Source organism: Ranitomeya imitator, chromosome 5 (assembly GCF_032444005.1).
Source record: "Ranitomeya imitator isolate aRanImi1 chromosome 5, aRanImi1.pri, whole genome shotgun sequence".
Lineage (NCBI taxonomy): Eukaryota > Metazoa > Chordata > Amphibia > Anura > Dendrobatidae > Ranitomeya > Ranitomeya imitator.
This window is the reverse complement of record NC_091286.1, coordinates 37386840-37408412: the sequence shown is the minus strand read 5'-3', so window position 1 is coordinate 37408412 and position 21573 is coordinate 37386840. Positions and strand designations below refer to the sequence as shown.

Genomic DNA, 21573 nt, shown 5'->3' with positions numbered 1-21573 from the left:
TGTTGTAGAGATCCGATGTGAGAAATCTAGCATAGAAGCCATATGCAAATCAGACCGGAGGTGCACTGGGGGTGTCGGTGCACTTGGACGTTTTTCTTGCACTTTCATCCTGATTTACATATTTCTTCTGCTCTAGATTTCTCATGACTGGTACATCAGATCTCTACAAAAAAGGTATCGTTTTTATTGGGAGACAAGCGCCTACAAAGCATACCAGTACTTCCAATTGCAAAAACGTTCTGACAGGTTCTCCTTTTAACACCAATCCCTTTGAGGCATTGATTTCTACATAGTATATACGTAATACATAGTTGATACATGTCATTTATCCCCCTTCTTCCCCCCCCCCAAGAAAGGGTTATTTGGTATACAGTCCACTAATAATAATAATTTCTAACATTTGGATAGCATTGAATTGTTTTTAGAAGCTGAAATTGCTGAAACTGTCCAGTCCAGGTCTATTGTGTAGAAGCTGTTCTTTTTAAGTCCTGCCACCAGGTGGCAGACTGAGATCTCAACACTTGCAAAATACATTTGGTAGTAATCCACCAATAAAAACTGTAAATGTTTTATATATATATATATATATATATATATATATACACTGCTCAAAAAAAATAAAGAAAACACTAAAATCCCACATCCTGGATATCTCTGAATGACATATTCCAGTTGTAAATCTTTATTAATTACATAGTGGAATGTGTTGAGAACAGTAAAACCTAAAAATGATCAACGTAAATCACAACTAATATCCCACGGATGGCTGGAGTTGGAATGATGCTCAAAATCAAAGTGGAAAATGAAATTACAGGCTGATCCAACTTCAGTGGAAATGCCTCAAGACAAGGAAATGATGCTCAGTAGTGTGTGTGGCCTCCACGTGCCTGTATAACCAGGCAACCTCCACATGTACTTAGGCTGGATAGTAGCTGTAAGTTATTCAGTTGAGGCGATGAAAACTAAGTCTCTGAGCACTAAAAAATACTCCGAGGCCACCCGAGCAACGAGTACACTCATCACTAGTACTGATATGTGGTCCCCACCTGCAGAACCGCTCCTTTTATTGAGGGTGTCTTGATAATTTCCATATGTTGTCTATTCCATTTGCACGACAGCATGTGACATTTATTGTCAATCAGTGTTGCTTCCTAAGTGGACAGTTTGATTTCACAGAACTTTGATTTACTTGGATTTATATTCTGTTGTTTAAGTGTTCCCTTTGGTTTTTTTTTGAGCAGTGTATATACTGTATGTGTGCCAATACATATTTATCATTTATTTTTATGTTATTTTAGTCAATTATTTACATTTCTTTTTCTAACTTTGTCCTTTTAGTTTTTATCCTATTGGTAAAAGTAGAGATTGTGTCACCAAAAACTGCTGAATCCTAATTTTAGGCCCATGTTCACATGTAGCAGTGAACATTTCCTACCACTTTTGAATGTAGAGGGAAACTAAATCTAAACTCGGCAATTTCTACTAAAGAAACCTTAAACTTAAAGTTTAAAATGTAGAATTTTCTGTGTGATCCTGAAATTATGCAGAGAACAGAAGGGTTAATGCGCTGATCAGTTTAATCTTTTGCATGGTGTCTGGCTGCAGACCCACCAACTTAGCTATGGGGTAGCACTTGGCTACTTCTGTCCTAGTGCCGAGGGGGGAGGCTCCTGCTGCAGCTTGTTATATTAAACTAGAGCAACATGGACAAGCCTTTTAAGGGGGGGAAGTTCTGGGATATGTTTTGTGTTTTAATGTTTCTTTAAGTGCAGCATATAAAATGATTCAAGTCAATGGTCAGCAATTGAAGAACACCGCAGGCTATATAGACTAGACCAAACTGGCTGATAACTGAGAACAATCGTGCAGCAAATATTCCTGTAAACGAGACCTGTCAGCAATGTTTCCACTACACAAGCAGAGGCAGTGCAGAAGGCAATGGGAAGCAATTGGTTGCAGCGTAATTCATCTTCCTTTTCCTCTATATGTGAATTGGAGCTCAGGATCAGGTACAGTTACAGGCCACGGCTCCTCTTCTCTCTACTCCTCTCTGCTTGATTAACAGTGAAGGCATAGTCTCTGCTGAATGCCAAAATCGTGCATGAGCCATATTTATTTTAGCCTACGCATGCGCTTCTATGTGCCGCCCAAATCCTTAGCCTTGTACTCAGTGGCATAGCTAAAGCTCACGGGTCCCTCTGCAAGATCTCTAACACTGCCTCAAACTATAGCAGGCCTTCATTAGCAATAGTCTTTTCATATAATAATAATTAATAATAATTTTTATTTATATAGCGCCAACATATTCCGCAGCACTTTACAATTAAGCGGGGACATGTACAGACAATAAATTCGGTACGAGTTAAGACAATTTAAACAGTGACATTAGGGGTGAGGTCCCTGCTCGCAAGCTCACATTCTACAAGGAAATGGGGGGACAAATAGGTGAAAAGTGTTTGTTATTTCAGGTCTGGCAATTATAATAAATAGGGATTTTCATATGAAGCTGCATGATCCGGTCATCAGCCCGTGTGTTTAAGTGCAATAGTCAAGTATCAAGTGCAGTTATCGTGTGCATGGAGGGTGTGGAGACAGATGAGTAGTAGGGTGCAGATTCAGAGTAATATTTGGAAGGAGGGAACAGGACAAAGTTAGGTTACTGAGTAGTTGATGTGGTAGGCTTGTTTGAAGAGATGGGTTTTTAAAGCGCGCTTGAATAGTTTGGGGCTAGGTATCAGCCTGATCGTCTGGGGAAGTGCATTCCAGAGAGCTGGCGCAGCACGAGAGAAGTATTGGAGATGGAGGTGCGAGGTTCGGATTACGGGGGATGTGTCATGATCCCAATGGCAGGGGATCACAAAAGGACAAGCACAAAAAACAAAACAAGCTCTAGGGTGATGGAAACTGAGCTGACCGCGATCCTGAACCTAACACACAACTAGCTGTAGCCAGGGAACGTGCCTACGATGATTCTTAGACGTCTCGCGCCAGCCGTAGGACTAACTTCCCCTATTAGAAGAAACACAGACCTCTCTTGCCTCCAGAGAAACACCCCACAGAAATAGCAGCCCCCCACATGTAATGACGGTGAAATGAGAGGAAAGCACATACGTAGTTATGAAAACAGATTCAGCAAAATGAGGCCCGCTAAAGCTAGATAGCAGAGGATACAAAAGTGAACTGCGCGGTCAGCGAAAAACCCTACAAAAAACCATCCTGAAATTACTTGAACTCATGTGCCAACTCATGGAACATGAGAAGTAATATCAGCCCACTAGAGCAACCAGCAAAAAGGAATCACATATCTGCAAGCTGGACTAAGACAAAAATTAAGCAAAACGTGGAACAGGAAAATCAAAAACTTAGCTTGTCCTGAAGATTACAGAAGCGGGAAGCAGAGGTAACAAGACACACTGATTACATTGATAGCCGGCGAGGAAATGACAAGAAAGCCAGGTTAAATAGGAAACTCCCATATCCTGATAGAACAGGTGGACACCAGAGACCGCAGAAAACACAAGTCACCCAGTACCATCTGTAACCACCAGAGGGAGCCCAAAAATAGAATCCACAACAGTACCCCCCCTTGAGGAGGGGTCACCGAACCCTCACGAGAACCACCAGGGCGACCAGGATGAGCCCTATGAAATGCACGGACCAAATCAGCAGCATGAACATCAGAGGCAACCACCCAAGAATTATCCTCCTGACCATAACCCTTCCACTTGACCAAATATTGGAGTTTCCGTCTGGAAACACGAGAATCCAAGATCTTCTCCACAACATACTCCAATTCTCCCTCCACCAGCACCGGAGCAGGAGGTTCAAGCGAAGGAACAACAGGTACCTCATACCTCCGCAACAACGACCGATGGAACACATTATGAATAGCAAACGATGCCGGGAGATCCAAACGAAACGACACAGGGTTAAGAATTTCCAAGATCCTATAGGGACCGATGAACCGAGGCTTGAACTTAGGAGAAGAGACCTTCATAGGAACAAAACGAGAAGACAACCACACCAAGTCCCCAACATGAAGTCGAGGACCCACGCGGCGACGGCGATTAGCAAACTGCTGAGCCCTCTCCTGGGACAACTTCAAATTGTCCACCACATGACTCCAAATCTGATGCAACCTATCCACCACCATGTCCACTCCAGGACAATCAGAAGGCTCCACATGACCAGAGGAAAAACGAGGATGAAACCCCGAATTACAAAAGAAAGGAGAAACCAAGGTAGCAGAACTAGCCCGATTATTAAGGGCAAATTCGGCAAGCGGCAAAAAGGTAACCCAGTCATCTTGATCAGCAGAAATAAAACACCTTAAATAAGTTTCCAAGGTCTGATTAGTTCGTTCCGTCTGGCCATTCGTCTGAGGATGGAATGCAGACGAAAAGGACAAATCAATGCCCATCTTAGCACAGAACGTCCGCCAAAATCTAGACACAAACTGGGATCCCCTGTCAGAAACGATGTTCTCCGGAATCCCATGCAAACGAACCACGTTCTGAAAAAACAGAGGGACCAACTCAGAGGAGGAAGGTAACTTAGGCAAGGGTACCAGATGAACCATCTTAGAAAAGCGGTCACACACAACCCAGATGACGGACATTTTTTGAGAGACAGGGAGATCCGAAATAAAGTCCATGGAAATGTGCGTCCAAGGCCTCTTCGGGATAGGCAAAGGTGACAACAATCCACTGGCCCGAGAACAGCAAGGCTTAGCCCGAGCGCAAACTTCACAAGACTGCACAAAAGAACGCACATCCCTCGACAAGGAAGGCCACCAAAAAGACCTGGCCACCAAGTCTCTAGTACCAAATATTCCAGGATGACCTGCCAACACAGAAGAATGGACCTCGGAGATGACTCTACTGGTCCAATTATCCGGAACAAACAGTCTTTCCGGCGGACAACGATCAGGTTTATCCGCCTGAAACTCCTGCAAAGCACGTCGCAAGTCTGGGGAGACAGCCGACAAAATCACCCCATCCCTAAGGATACCAATGGGCTCAGAATTTCCAGGGGAGTCAGGCACAAAACTCCTAGAAAGAGCATCCGCCTTCACATTCTTTGAACCTGGCAGGCATGAAACCACAAAATCGAAACGGGAGAAAAACAGTGACCAACGAGCCTGTCTAGGATTCAGACGCTTGGCAGACTCAAGGTAAATCAGATTTTTGTGATCAGTCAAGACCACCACACGATGTCTAGCACCCTCAAGCCAATGACGCCACTCCTCAAATGCCCACTTCATGGCCAAAAGCTCCCGATTACCAACATCATAATTCCGCTCAGTGGGCGAAAACTTTCTAGAAAAGAACGCACATGGCTTCATCACTGAGCAATCGGAGCTTCTCTGCGACAAAACCGCCCCCGCTCCAATCTCGGAAGCATCAACCTCAACCTGAAAAGGAAGCGAAACATCTGGCTGACGCAACACAGGAGCAGAAGAAAACCGGCGCTTAAGTTCCTGAAAGGCCTCCACAGCCGCAGGAGACCAATCAGCAACATCAGCACCCTTCTTAGGCTACGTTCACATTAGCGTCGCGTCGCTATTGCGTCGGCGACGCAGCGGCGACGCGCCCCTATGTTTAACATAGGGGACGCGTGCGTCTTTTTGCACGCGTTTTCCGACACGTGCGTCGTTTTAGACGCTAGCGTCGGACGCAAGAAAACGCTACAAGTTGCATTTTTCTTGCGTCCGATTTCGTCAAAAAACGACGCACGCGTTTTTGCGCGCGTTTGCGCGCGTTTTTCCGTGCGTCGCGCGTTGCGTCGCCGACGCAGGGCGGCACAACGCTAGTGTGAACGTAGCCTTAGTCAAATCCGTCAAAGGCTTAACAACACTAGAAAAATTAGTTATGAAACGACGATAAAAATTAGCAAAGCCCAAGAACTTCTGTAGACGCTTAAGAGATGTAGGCTGCGTCCAGTCACAAATAGCCTGAACCTTGACGGGATCCATCTCAATAGTAGAAGGGGAAAAAATATACCCCAAAAAAGAAATCTTCTGGACTCCAAAGAGACACTTTGAACCTTTTACAAACAAAGAATTGGCCCGCAGGACCTGAAACTCCTTCCTGACCTGCTGAACATGGGACTCCCAGTCATCATCAAAAAAAACAAAACATCATCCAAATACACAATCATAAATTTATCCAGATATTCACGGAAAATATCGTGCATAAAGGACTGGAAGACAGAAGGAGCATTAGAAAGTCCAAAAGGCATCACCAAATACTCAAAATGGCCCTCAGGCGTATTAAATGCGGTTTTCCACTCATCACCCTGCTTTATCCGCACAAGATTATACGCACCCCGAAGATCAATCTTAGTGAACCATTTAGCCCCCTTAATGCGAGCGAACAAATCAGTCAACAATGGCAAAGGATACTGATATTTGACTGTAATCTTATTCAAAAGACGGTAATCTATACAAGGCCTCAAGGAACCATCTTTTTTGGCCACGAAAAAAAAACCTGCTCCCAAAGGGGACGAAGATGGACGGATATGTCCCTTTTCCAAGGACTCCTTAACATAATCCCGCATAGCAGTATGCTCTGGCACTGACAGATTGAACAAACGTCCTTTAGGAAATTTACTGCCAGGAATCAAATCTATAGCACAATCGCAATCCCTGTGAGGAGGAAGCGAATTGAGCTTAGGCTCCTCAAAAACATCCCGATAATCAGACAAAAATACAGGAACCTCAGAAGGAGTAGATGAAGCGATAGAAATCGGAGGTGCATCATCATGAACCCCCTGACATCCCCAGCTTAACACAGACATCGTTTTCCAGTCCAAGACTGGGTTATGAGTTTGTAACCATGGCAGACCAAGCACTAAAACATCATGTAAATTATACAGTACCAGGAAGCGAATCACATCCTGATGAACGGGAGTCATACGCATGGTCACTTGTGTCCAGTACTGAGGTTTGTTCATAGCCAAAGGTGTAGAGTCAATTCCTTTCAAAGGAATAGGGACTTCCAGAGGCTCCAGACTAAACCCACAGCGGTTGGCAAATGACCAATCCATGAGACTCAGGGCAGCGCCTGAATCCACATAGGCATCGACGGAAATGGCTGATAATGAACAAATCAGAGTCACAGACAGAATGAACTTAGACTGTAAAGTACTAATGGCAACAGACTTATCAACCTTTTTTGTGCGTTTAGAGCATGCTGATATAACATGAGCTGAATCACCACAATAAAAACACAACCCATTTTTCCGCCTATAGTTTTGCCGTTCACTTCTGGACTGAATTCTATCACATTGCATTGTCTCAGGTGCCTGTTCAGAAGACACCGCCAAATGGTGCACAGGTTTGCGCTCCCGTAAACGCCGATCAATCTGAATAGCCATAGTCATAGACTCATTCAGACCTGTAGGCGCAGGGAACCCCACCATAACATCTTTAATGGCCTCAGAAAGGCCATCTCTGAATCTTGCAGCCAGGGCGCACTCATTCCACTGAGTAAGCACCGACCATTTCCGAAATTTCTGACAATATATTTCTGCTTCATCTTGCCCCTGAGAGAGAGCCAATAAAGCTTTTTCAGCCTGAATCTCTAGGTTAGGTTCCTCATAGAGCAAACCCAATGCCAGAAAAAACGCATCCACATTGAGCAACGCAGGATCCCCTGGTGCCAATGCAAATGCCCAATTCTGAAGGTCACCCCGCAGGAAAGATATAACAATTTTGACTTGCTGAGCAGGGTCTCCAGAGGAGCGAGATTTTAAAGAAAGAAACAACTTGCAATTGTTCCTAAAATTCAGAAAACTAGATCTATCTCCAGAAAAAAACTCTGGGATAGGAATTCTAGGTTCAGACATAGGAGCATGTACAACAAAATCTTGTATATTTTGAACCTTAGCAGCAAGATTATTCAGGCTGGAAGCCAAACTCTGGACGTCCATGATAAACAGCTGAGGTCAGAGCCATTCAGGGATTAAGAGGAGGTAAGACGCAGCCAGGCTGCAATTAAGGCTAGGCAGCAAACTCTGAGGGAGAAAAAAAAAAAAAAAAAAAACTTCCTCAGACTACTTTTCCTCCTACTTCAGCCAATACGATTACCACTTTTTGGCCGGCTATACTGTCATGATCCCAATGGCAGGGGGTCAAAAAAGGACAAGCACAAAAAACAAAACAAGCTCTAGGGTGATGGAAACTGAGCTGACCGCGATCCTGAACCTAACACACAACTAGCTGTAGCCGGGGAACGTGCCTACGATGATTCCTAGACGTCTCGCGCCAGCCGAAGGACTAACTTCCCCTATTAGAAGAAACACAGACCTCTCTTACCTCCAGAGAAACACCCACAGAAATAGCAGCCCCCCACATGTAATGACGGTGAAATGAGAGGAAAGCACATACGTAGTTATGAAAACAGATTCAGCAAAATGAGGCCCACTAAAGCTAGATAGCAGAGGATACAAAAGTGAACTGCGCGGTCAGCGAAAAACCCTACAAAAAACCATCCTGAAATTACTTGAACTCATGTGCCAACTCATGGAACATGAGAAGTAATATCAGCCCACTAGAGCAACCAGCAAAAAGGAATCACATATCTGCAAGCTGGACTAAGACAAAAATTAAGCAAAACGTGGAACAGGAAAATCAAAAACTTAGCTTGTCCTGAAGATTACAGAAGCGGGAAGCAGAGGTAACAAGACACACTGATTACATTGATAGCCGGTGAGGAAATGACAAGAAAGCCAGGTTAAATAGGAAACTCCCATATCCTGATAGAACAGGTGGACACCAGAGACCGCAGAAAACACAAGTCACCCAGTACCATCTGTAACCACCAGAGGGAGCCCAAAAACAGAATCCACAACAGGGATGTTAGTCTTAGGTCATTTGTAGAACGGAGGGCACGTGTAGGGCGATAGATGGAGATGAGAGAGGAGATATAAGGCGGTGCAGAACTGTGGAGAGCTTTGTGGGTGAGAGAGATGAGTGTATACTGGACCCTGTAGCGAATGGGTAGCCAGTGTAATGACTGGCACAAGATGGAGGCATCGGGGAAGCGTCTGGACAGAAATATGACCCTGGCTGCCGCATTCAAGATGGATTGGAGAGGAGAAAGTTTGGAAAGAGGTAGACCGATCAGAAGAGAGCTGCAGTAGTCCAGACGACTAATATGGGCCAATTGACCTTTTGGTCCTCCTTCCTGGGCTCCAGGGTCCGATTTAGATTGCAAACCCTGTACTTATTGCCACTAATCACTGATAAAAAAATAGGTTGGGTTGCATGCAAGATTTTGGCTGCGAGCAGAGGCGGCGTGATGCAGCAGAGACTCTTCACTGTCAATCAAGCAGCAGAGGGCGGGAAGAAGCGGAGCCATAGCCTGCACGTGTACCGATACTCCCACCAGTGCATATGGATAAAAACATGAATTTTGCTGCAAAGGATCATGATGAGCGCAAGTGCTCATTACTTGAGTTTGCCTAGAGTGCTCGAGACGAGTGACCTTGTCAAGTCCCAGTGGCTGCATGTTTTGCTGCTGTTACAGGCACAAAACGTGGGGATTGCCCATGTTTGTCAGTCAATGCAGCTGCAGGGACTCGAACATGTCACTTGTCTCGAGCACCCCCGCGATACTTGGTGCATACCTGAGCACCCTGGGGAAACTCGAGTAATGATCACGATTGCAAAAGGTATCATTGCAATTGTTGCATGCGGCCCTATCCTAGCACAAATTTTTCTCATCGGTTCCCTTTAAGAACAATCAATGGCATATTAATATTCCTCTAATAATACCCTGGTACACTCTGAGGATCAGCGCCTATTCTTAAGGATAAGAATCACTCACAATAAGACATATCGCCCTCCTCGTGGATATCACACTCAGCCTTCGGATGCGAGGATCTCATTTTGTTCAGCTTCCCTGCCATTATAATCCAGCAGCCCGCAGAGAAGTACAATGGGCAGCAGCGAGGAACATTTAATTCCGGGGCCGGATGGCGCTAACTAGTGTTTTGAATCGGCCTTTGCGCGGTCCGCCGTGGGTTAGTGATTGGTTGCTAAGCTATGGTGAAATCGCCTGCGGCGAGCCGCTCGGAGAAGGTGTAGGTTAAAGTCTCCAGCATGGAATCAAAATACCCAGCACAATAGGCAGGAACAGTGGAAGTGCAGAAAAGACTGTGTGATTGCGGCGTAATTGGCTTTATTGTCATCCATTGAGAAGGGTGTACGGATTGTTTAATTGAATTTGATTGCAGGGGAAACTAAAGGGAAAGAAAGAAACAGCTGGAGGCCAGGTTTATACTATCCCGTCCTAAAAGGAAATGTACAACTGCGAGGTAAACATTCCGTACAAGCGCGGCTTTCTTCTATACACTTGTCCCACCCCTCCCCCATATCCTGAATTATGAATCATGGCTGCATTGTATTTTATTCTGAATACAAAATCATAACCTTCTCCTATCACATCCATTCACCGCCAACCAAGACGAAGCGGGTCGAGGCTGGGAAGAAAGACGCCTTTGAAATACGCTTCAGATTCCTACTTCATAGAGTCTTGAGATGTGAGGACGTCAATCATCCGTGAGCCGGCGAGCAGTGACTGGCAGCTCTGCAGATCTATAGTACTCGATGGCTTTGTGTTTGTGACTCTGTGCGGTTATGCAGACAGTTGTATGTGTGGTTTTCTGATAATCTATTACTTGTAGCTCCTTTTTTTTTTCTTCTTTTCTGTCCGGAAGCGGCGCCATCCATGCCCATAAGCTATGTCTTGAGTTGGATCCAGTTGGATGAACACGTCGGTGGGCTGCGCTGCTGGAGTGAATCAGTTCTTCAGAAATGATGATGAAAAGGCTTTTTATTCACAACGCGTTTCAATGCCGTAACGGCGATTTTTTTTTTCAAGTGAAAAAAAAAACAAATGTCACTATGTGTGTCTGCATCCAGTAGGCGTACTCACCCTGCCGGCACCATTATAGTCTGTGGCCCCGTCAGCGCATACGTCCAAACCACGTTTTGCTGGGGGTTCGGACGCAAGCTCCGATGGGACTGGCATGTGAAAGCCCCCTTATGCTGCCAGCAGAGACAACTTTGCCTCTGTGGCATCGGAAAAGGGCAGGGGTTTACCACCCCAAACTAAAATGAAGTCTGGTGCCACGTAGAAAAATCCCCTAAGGTGCAGGCTGCATTGTTAAATTTAGACCGGGACTACACAGTCATTTTGTCCACGACGACAGAGACAAAATCTCCCACATTGCGCCTCTGAATGCAAATGTTCACCACACCATTAATACAGTATATAGTTAGCCCACCATTCAAAATACACAGTGATAATCCAGCACCGTGCCCCCGATTAACTATAAATAGCCACTTTCACCGATCAATAAAAATATAAATTAGCCACTGTACCCCCAATTCATTATTGGCATAAGGCATTGAAGGGTTAATGCACACCAACACTCCATTCATTCTTTATGGAGATCGCAAACAGCTTTATACTTTTTTTTTAATCACATTAGTATCATACTGGTGGCGATTTGTGGGTTAAAACCCTTTTAAAGATTTTCTTTAGCACCAATTGCAAAGTTGCTTCATCTTACAGACATTAAAGGGGTTTGCCCAGCCTTACGCTACAAGTCTGCAGTCACTATATATGTGCTGCGAGGAATCTTCGATGCCGTCTCTTTGACCACATGTATGTGATTTGCGTATTTCCGGCCACAGTCCAACTAGACGTGGTACAGTTGCATTTTAGTTGGCAGGTGACCGCATGCATGCAAATCAAATACTTGCAGACAGATGCCTGTCGCTCGAGAATCTTCATAGCACTGAGTGCAACTGACTGCAGACTTGTAGCCTAAGGCAGGGCAACCCCTTTAGGCACGTTTCACACATCAGTGGCTCCGGTACGTGGGGTGACAGTTTCCTCACGTACCGGAGACACTGACTCACGTAGACACATTGAAATCAATGTGTCTCTGCACATGTCATCGTGTTTTCACGGACCGTGTATCCGTGTGCAAAACACGGAGACATGTCAGTGTTTGTGGGAACGCACGGATCACACGGACCCATTAAAGTCAATGGGTCCGTGTAAAACACGTACCGCACACGGACGCTGTCCGTGTGCAGTCTGTGTGCCGTGCAGGACACAGTGCTACAGCAAGCGCTGTCCCCCCAGTGTGGTGCTGAAGCCGCCATTCCTATCTTCTCTCCAGCAGCGTTCGCTGGAGAGAAGATATGAAAAATCCTTTTTTTTTTTTTTTTTCGTGTTTAAAATAAAGATCCCTGTCCCCTCCCAACCCCTGTGCGCCCGCCCGCTGTTACTAAAATACTCACCCGGTTCCCTCGCAGCTTCCTCTAAGCGCCAGCTTCTCCTGTATGAGCGGTCACGTGGTGCCGCCGATTACGGTCATGAATATGCGGCTCCACCTCCCATAGGGGTGGAGCCGCATCTTCATCTCCCGCCTCGACTACTGCAACACCCTCCTCTGTGGCCTCCCCGCTAACTCTCTTGCACCACTCCAGTCTGTCCTCAACTCTGCTGCCCGGCTAATCCACCTCTCTCCTCTCTACTCCCCTGCTTCTCCCCTCTGCAAATCCCTCCACTGGCTCCCCATTCCCCAACGAATCCAGTTCAAACTACTAACACTGATTTACAAAGCCATCCACAACATGTTCCCTCCCTATATCTCTGAACTAATCTCCCAATATCTTCCCTCACGTAATCTCCGATCCTCCCAAGACCTCCTACTCTCCTCCACGCTTATTCGTTCCTCACACAACCGCCTCCAAGATTTCTCCCGAATATCCCCCATCCTCTGGAATTCCACGCCTCAACACGTCCGACTATCTGCCACCCTCGGATCCTTCAGATGGAACCTGAAAACCCATCTCTTCAAGAAAGCCTACAGCCTGCAATAACCATTCTGCTGCCTCGCCATCGCCAGAGCCGCTGCCTCGCCCCTACCTTCTGTCTCTTCCCCACTATCCCATAGAATGTAAGTCCGCAAGGACAGGGTCCTCTCCCCTCTGTACCAGTCTGTCACTGTAAACCTGCTTACTGTAATCGATATCTATAACCCTGTATGTAACTCCTTTCTCATGTACAGCACCATGGAATTAATGGTGCTATATAAATAAATAATAATAATATACTATAAATTCCTGGTAGGTGCAAGTTGTGCATCTGGGGAGCACACCTTTTGGGTGAATGGAGGTCCGGTTACCCTTATTCTGTGATTCCTGACCCCCTACATGCTTACATTAGATCAAAATCAAGAAATATGACAATGATTTGTGTGTTGTCTTTTTCATGGACGTCTATGGAAGTTACAGAAAGAGGCAAACAGACAGCACTTTCCATTACTCCCAAAGACTTTAATGGAGAGTTGTTTAGTTTTATATTATATATACAAATTAGTATCACAGCTTTAGGTCTTCCATATTGCAGTTTTGGTTATTTTTTGCATCATCCATGTACTGGTTATCTCTTAGGACTTCTGGTGATATATACATCACTTTTACGAATTCTGGTGATAGTTACCGTGCTTTTTATGAGCATGCACCAAATCTGTATTCAATACAAACACGTCTGGCACCAATGCCCTGGATGCCAGGATACGCTTTCTGAGTAGAATTTTAGATGTGAGTTTAAACAAGCAGGACTCCTTTCTCAGACCACGGAAGTCACTGCCGCCAGGAAATTGATTTTCTATCTGTCCCATCTGTCAGTTTTTGATTGATTCTGTCCATACAAATACTGCAAAGAATGAGTAAGCCCGGATTATGGTGCTCGGGGTGTGCAGGGAAGCAGGTACCGTAGACAGAAAGGCTTGAAGACATGCTAGAAAAAATAGGGGTGAATACTTCATGGATACACTAAGCACAATGTAAAAAGAATCTGTTTTTTGGAAAGTTACCTACTGTTTCAATATGTTTTTTATAATGTATTTTTACCTCTTGCTGTCCTACATTGAAAAGCACTTAAAGAAGCACTTCTCCTCCTCCTCCCATCAAAGTTTTTATCCTCTTAATATTTTGCAGTCATCATATTATATTGCACTGTGTACTTACAATTGCTCATTTTGCCCTTCTGCCCAGTTAATTCTTCTCTTTTCTCAGCTCTATGTAGAAACAGGAAGTCTCTTGTCCCTGCATTTATCATTCCCCTCTTCAACTCTTGACCCAGTTGTTTCCTCCCCGCCTACTAAGGACTTTTGCAGTGATGACTCATGCAGGGAAAATTGACCGCTAGACCTGAGCAAACACTAAAATGCTTGGATGCTTGTTACTTGAACCGGGCAATTCTTAGTGTTCAAATGCTCGTTTCAAGTAACAAGTATAATGGAAGTCAATGGGAAATCCAAGCATTTTCTGGCAGACCCTACAAAAAGGTCTGGGGGGCAGTGAAAATGTTAAAATGGATGAAAAAAGTGCTGAATGGAAGGAATACGGGGATGGGGATTGGGAAGATGCCTGGAAGCATCTCTGACTCCCAGATCACTGATGAGAACAATGGTGTCACATTTTTACTCCACTTTAAGGACTGACAATGAAACATTCAAAATCGACAAGAAATTGGAGTGTACATGAAAAAAATGTTAAGAAACATTCTTCCTGTATAATGACTTTTATATAATTCAAAATGTAAAAATAATTTTTTTAATAATAATTTAAGTAGATCAAAATTGAAATTTTTAGTAAAAAATTAGAAATGTCAGTATCATTTATGAAGAAAGGAGATACACCCTGTATTAGACATAAAGGAGGGCCTCATACACATTCTGTTCAAATTATTATGTACAGTCATGGCCAAAAGTTTTGAGAATGAGACAAATATTAATTTTTCCAAAGTCTACTGCTTCATTTTTTCTAATGGCAATTTGCATATACTCCTGAATGTCAGAGTGATCATCTTAACAGCAATTACTGTACTTGCAAAGTCAATATTTGCCCAGAAAATGAACTTTAACCCCCAAAACACATTTCAACATCATTGCAGTCCTGCCTTAAAAGGAGCAGCTAACATCGTTTTAGTGATTGATCCATTAACACAGGTGTGGGTGTTGGTGAGGACAGGGCTGGCGATCAATCAGTCATGATTAAGTAAGAATGACATCACTGGACACTTTAAAAGGAGGCTGGTGCTTGGTATCATTGTTTCTCTTCAGTTAACCATGGTTATCTCTAAAGAAACACGTGCAGCCATCATTGCACTGCACAAAAATGGCCTAACAGGGAAGAATATCGCAGCTACAAAGATTGCACCTCAGTCAACAATCTATCGCATCATCAAGAACTTCAAGGAGAGAGCTTCCATTGTTGTCAAAAAGGCTCCAGGGCGCCCAAGAAAGACCAGCAAGCGCCAGGACCGTATCTTAAAACTGTTTCAGCTGCGGGATCGGACTACCAGCAGTGCCGAGCTTGCTCAGGAATGGCAGCAGGCTGGTGGGAGTGCTTCTGCACGCACTGTGAGGCCGAGACTCTTTGAGCAAGGCCTGGTTTCAAGGAGGGCAGCAAAGAAGCCACTTCTCTCCAGAAAAAACATCAGGGACCGACTGATATTCTGCAAAAGGTACAGGAAGTGGACTGCTGAGGACTGGGGCAAAGTCATTTTCTCTGATGAATCCCCTTTTCGATTGTTTGGGACATCTGGAAAACAGCTTATTCGGAGAAGAAGAGGTGAGCGCTACCACCAGTCTTGTCTCATGCCAACTGTAAAGCATCCTGAAACCATTCATGTGTGGGGTTGCTTCTCAGCCAAGGGAATCGGCTCACTCACAGTCTTGCCTAAAAACACAGCCATGAATAAAGAATGGTACCAGAATGTCCTCCAAGAGCAACTTCTCCCAACCGTCCAAGAGCAGTTTGGCGCCCAACAATGCCTTTTTTCCAGCATGATGGAGCACCTTGCCATAAAGCAAAGGTGATAACTAAATGGCTCATGGAACAAAACATAGAGATTTTGGGTCCATGGCCTGGAAACTCCCCAAATCTTAATCCCATTGAGAACTTGTGGTCAATCATCAAGAGACGGGTGGACAAACAAAAACCAACAAATTCTGGCAAAATGCAAGCATTGATTATGCAAGAATGGACTGCTATCAGTCAGGATTTGGTCCAGAAGTTGATTGAGAGCATGCCAGGGAGAATTGCAGAGGTCTTGAAGAAGAAGGGTCAACACTGCAAATATTGACTTGCTGCATTAACTCATTCTAACTGTCAATATAACCTATTGGTACTCATAATATGATTGCAATTATATTTCTGTATGTGATATAAACATCAGACAAACACTAATAAAAACCAGAGGGCAGCAGATCATGTGAAAATATAATGTTGGTGTTATTATCAAAACTTCTGGCCACGACTGTAGTGGTACTCATAGTCTCATAAAGGTAATGCATTAAGTGCAAAGCCTTACAAAAGTTACAAGCAGGGTCAACCATATACCCTTGAAGGCACCAATTGTAGTGACTCATTCAAATATTGTGAGCAAAATATAGTTGTGGTACTCCTACACTCATAAAAGTTCTGCACAGTGCAAAGCCTTCCAAAAATTAGAAGCAGGGTCATCTATATACCCTTGAAGGCACCAACTTTAGTACCTCTTCAAATATTGTGAACAATGAATAGCTTTGGTACTCCTACAAGCATAAAAGTTATGCAAAGTGCAAAGTCTTCCAAAAACTATAAGCATGGTCATCTATACACCCTTGAATTCAACAACTGGATGGCTTCATTAAAATATTAAGAAAGTGTAGCAGGCCAATTTTGTTTTTTATTTCAAACCAACTAAATTTCACACAGGCTCTACATTATATATGACAATAGTCAATTTTTTTTTACCAAAAATATTTTGTGAACTGTACCAGGCCAAGTGTTTTTTTGGAAGTTTTTTTAGAGTTTAATATACCCGCAAAATGTAACAAGAACTGTGTTACACTGTATGGATGAATCATTGAATCCATAAACATTTTTTCAAGTTTTTTTCTTTTTATATAACACCAAATGTAACAGAACACACATAATACAGTGTGGATCAGTAATTGAAACAATACAAAAAAAAGAAAGCACGTAAAACTGTATAGGTAAGTAATTGAATCCAGACAAATTTCTCAGTGCTTTTTTGCAGTGTTATACACTGCTCAAAAAAATAAAAGGAACACTAAAATACCACATTCTATATATCACTGAATGAAACATTCCAGTTGCAAATATTCATTACATAGTTGAAAGGTGTGAGAACAATAAAACATAAAAAATAATCAATGTTAATCAAAATTAATATCCCACGGAGGTCTGGATTTGGAAACATACTGAAAATCAAAGTGGAAAATCAAATTACAGGCTGATCCAACTTCAGTGGAAATGCCTCAAGACAAGGAAATGATGTTCAGCAGTGTGTGTGGCCTCCATGTGCCTGTATGACCTCCCTACAACACCTGCCTGGGCATGCTCCTGATGAGGCGGCGGGTGTTCTCTTGAGGGATCTCCTCCAAGACCTGGATTAAAGCATCAATCAACTCCTGGACAGTTTGTGGGGTAACGTGGCATTGGTGGATGGTGCGAGAGATGATGTCCCAGATGTGCTCGAGTGTATTCAGGGGAACAGGCGGGCCAGTCCTTAGTATCAATGGATTCATCATGCAGTAACTGCTGACACACTTCAGCCACAAGAGGCCTAGCATTGTCATGCATCAAAAGGAACCCAGGGCCCACTGCACCTTCAAATGGTCTCACAAGGGGTCTGAGGATCTCATTCTGGTACCTAATGGCAGTCAGGGTACCTCTGGCGAGCACATGGAGGGCTGTGCGGCCCTCCAAAGAAATGCCTCCCCACACCATTACTGACCCACTGCCAAAGCAGTCATTTCAAGGTTCTGGAATGGCCTAGCCAGTCTCCATACCTGAACCAAAAAGAAAATCTTTGGAGGGAGCTGAAACTAAATGTTGTCCAGCGACAGCCCCAAAGCCTGAAAGATCTGGAGAAGATCTGTATGGAGGAGTGGGCCAAAATCCCTGCAGCAGTGTGTGCAAACTTGGCCAAGAAATACAGGAAAGGTCTTACCTCTTTAATAGCATTAGTCTTTTTATATAGCCAAAGGGACTTTTGGGGCCCCCTAGGCTCCAGGGCCCAGGTGCGATTACCCTTGCACCTACTGTAGTTTCACCCCTGATCATTTTACCGCAAGTATGAGAACTGCATACATGCAGTCAGATGCTAACTAGATGTGCACGGCCTCGCTCAATACAAGTGAAATTAGCAAAGCCATGACGGCCGCTCTCACTGCTAGCACCGGAGAATCCTCACAGTGTGCGCTAAGGATTCAGAAGTCTGAAGTTATATAGACTTTAACCTCAAACCCTTTATTGATCAGTATGGTGGTATTATTATAACTGTATATGATGGTAATATTTGGTTATGGTTTGTTGGTATTTATCTGTAATATTGGAATATTATTATTTTTTATATTATAATTATTTAATTTTATATAGCAATATTATTAGAAATATTGGTCTTGTAATAAATCTTGATTTCCTCCAGGCAGGGTAATATTAGTAATATTTCCCCAGCTATGGTTCGGGGGCGAGGACAGCATGGGCCTCTGATTTCATATGAAAAATTAGAGCTTTTAGTGCATAAAAATGGCCAATTTTATGTGTACCTGGCAGCCCCGTTACGGCATCTCTCTTATACCAGGTCCTAAACTGCCTTATTTACTTAACTATATACGAGTTGGCGACTCTAGGTTCAGCACCTGTTCACACTGAGTCTATGTTTGGATGTGCCGGTCAGGTTTTTGAAATGTATTCTCTAGCCTTCTGATCGTGCACTCCGCCTCCTAGCTTCAGGTGTTTTAATTACAGCAGGTCCAATACCCCTCCACAGAGAAAAAGAATTTTAGTCTAGTAAGAGGTTTTCACATGTACCCATTCAGATGGAGACGTTTATTCTCAGCGAGGTAAGGCAAGTTTAGGACCTGGTATAAGAGAGATGCCGTAACGGGGCTACCAGGTACACATAAAATTGGCCATTTTTATGCGCTAAAAGCTCTCATTTTTCATATTTCTAGTGCAGTAATGCAGTTCAAATTTTGTTTTTCAAGTTTGTATGTTCTAGCGCTGCAGTGTGCTGCCTTATTTACTTAACTATATACGAGTTGGCGACTCTAGGTTCAGCACCTGTTCACACTGAGTCTATGTTTGGATGTGCAGGTCAGGTTTTTGAAATGTATTCTATAGCCTTCTGATCGTGCACTCCGCCTCCTAGCTTCAGGTGTTTTAATTACAGCAGGTCCAATACCCCTCCACAGAGAGAGAGAATTTTAATCTAGTAAGAGGTTTTCACATGTACCCATTCAGATGGAGACGTTTATTCTCAGCGAGGTAAGGCAAGTTTAGGACCTGGTATAAGAGAGATGCCGTAACGGGGCTACCAGGTACACATAAAATTGGCCATTTTTATGCACTAAAAGCTCTCATTTTTCATATTTCTAGTGCAGTAATGCAGTTCAAATTTCGTTTTTCAAGTTTGTATGTTCTAGCACTGCAGTGTGCTGCCTTATTTACTTAACTATATACGAGTTGGCGACTCTAGGTTCAGCACCTGTTCACACTGAGTCTATGTTTGGATGTGCAGGTCAGGTTTTTGAAATGTATTCTGATTTCATATGTCAGGGCTGAATTTCAGTCCCAGTCCGTCCCTGGTGACAGACTCCACACGGAGGGCAGGTAGAGAGTGATATAACCCACACAGGGCCAGGATGAGGGGTAGGCAGGGTAGGCACCTGCTTAGAGCGCTACCTCCTGCCTACCCAAGGGGGGCGCAGGCACAGAAGTGAGCGATGTCAGTCACTGAAACAGCTCACCCCTCTATCCTGCGCACCTGGCGTCACTCCGTCCCTGGGCTCAATTGCATTCACGTCTATTAGACGTGAATACAATTGCTGTGTGTGCTGCCTGGGACAGGAGCAGAGGAACTGCATGTAGAAAAGCCGCGGAGACACCATCACGTGTTTCTCAATGCAAGGAATAAATAGCCAGGCCTTTCACCGGGAAGGAACAACCACGGGAAGGGCAGCATCCAAAATTAAAACCACCTAGGCCAAAACATGGTACCCATCCACAGACAGCTGTTTCAGGGTATTTGCCCCTCATCAGTGTGGAGTAGGAAACTGGCTATTAGGAGCAGTGCCTGGTAAATACCCCGAAACAGCTGTCTGTGGATGGATACCATGTTTTGGCATAGGTGGTTTTCCTTCCCGGTGAAATGGGGGCAGTGTTCTGGATGACTGTGTAAGGAGGTTGCTGTCCCTGCTCCTTACCTGGAACCACTTAGTCAGACAGCTGGGTTGTCGAGGGGGAAGACTTTCTGCTCTGGACACTAGGGACCATGTGACGCCGGGGGCAGGGAGGAAGAGACGGAGGTGTGGTCAGAAAAGTGCGGGAGAGCAGAGCGCACCAGAGAGAGGGGACAGCTGCACAGAGAGAGGGCAGGCTGCAGCATCGCGCTCCCCATGACAGAGTGCTCCCCGTGAGGGCACTAAGGCTGGAGTGAGAGTGGGGACTTGGAAGCCTCCATAATATGAGAAGACTCTTCCCCTGACAGTGACTCTAGTGCAGCCCTGGTGACCGCAGCCCTGGTGACCGCAGTGACAAGCAAAGATCCCTGAGTGTGATAAGTAACTGCCCAGTGTGTGTGTGACATTACTACAGAGAAGCTGCCAGGCTTACAGAGACTCCTGTGGCAGTGACTGACCAGACTGTGCTACTTCCCGGTTTCAGTTTCACTTTGAGAAGAACAGGCTGCAGAGACTTAACCCCAGAGTTTCCAGGAAACAGAGAAGAGACTTATATTTCCTGGTCTCCGCAGTATCAGTACAGAGACTGTGATTCTCAGTGAGAGACTTAACAGTGCGGAGCCCCTGATTCCTGGCTGTGCTGTAAAAGCTAAAGACTGCATCTTGTGAGTACATGAAAGCAGACTCTGCTGGTGACTGTACCCATGCTGGAATTAGGACCCTCCAGTCAGGACCTCCCTGGACTGATAAGTCACAAGAACGCTCGTTAACCCTTTTGTTCTCGCTTAACTGTTTATTGTTTGATTTACCTCATTTAACCCCCTGTTTATTCCCTGCGAGGAGAATCTTACTCCTGTTAATAAATTCCCCTCAACAGTTGGTCTGTCTGTTCCGTGGTGACATACTCAACCCTGCACTCTATTACACTTGGCGTAGTCGGCAGGATGTCACATGGTAGCGGCGGAAGGGGCAGACCAAGCAGTTGGGGGAGGCCCCAGGTCTAGCATTTCCCTGGGAGCCATGTTAGTTAACTTGCCAAAATTCTCGAGGGAGTGATGTCATGTTGTGGAGTTGGACGGAACGCATCCGAGGTATGATGCGGATGCATCCTATGACACCGGCTCTGCAGGCAGAAATAGCGGTGATGGCCCTAGAGGGGGATGCACGGGACTCTGTTATGCTCAGACCCCCCTAGGCGAGAGATACCCTGGACAAAGTATTACGTGTACTTGAGGAGACGCATGGGGACCCCACTGACGTAGGGGAGCTGCGCATGCGACTGTTCCG

At 44.7% G+C, this 21573-nt stretch overlaps 1 protein-coding gene across 1 annotated transcript in view; it reads left to right on the top strand.

The window, feature by feature from the left end:
- Positions 1 to 21573, top strand: part of SERTAD4 (SERTA domain containing 4) — a 371017-nt gene that overhangs the window by 26156 nt on the left and 323288 nt on the right. The window lies entirely within an intron of this gene.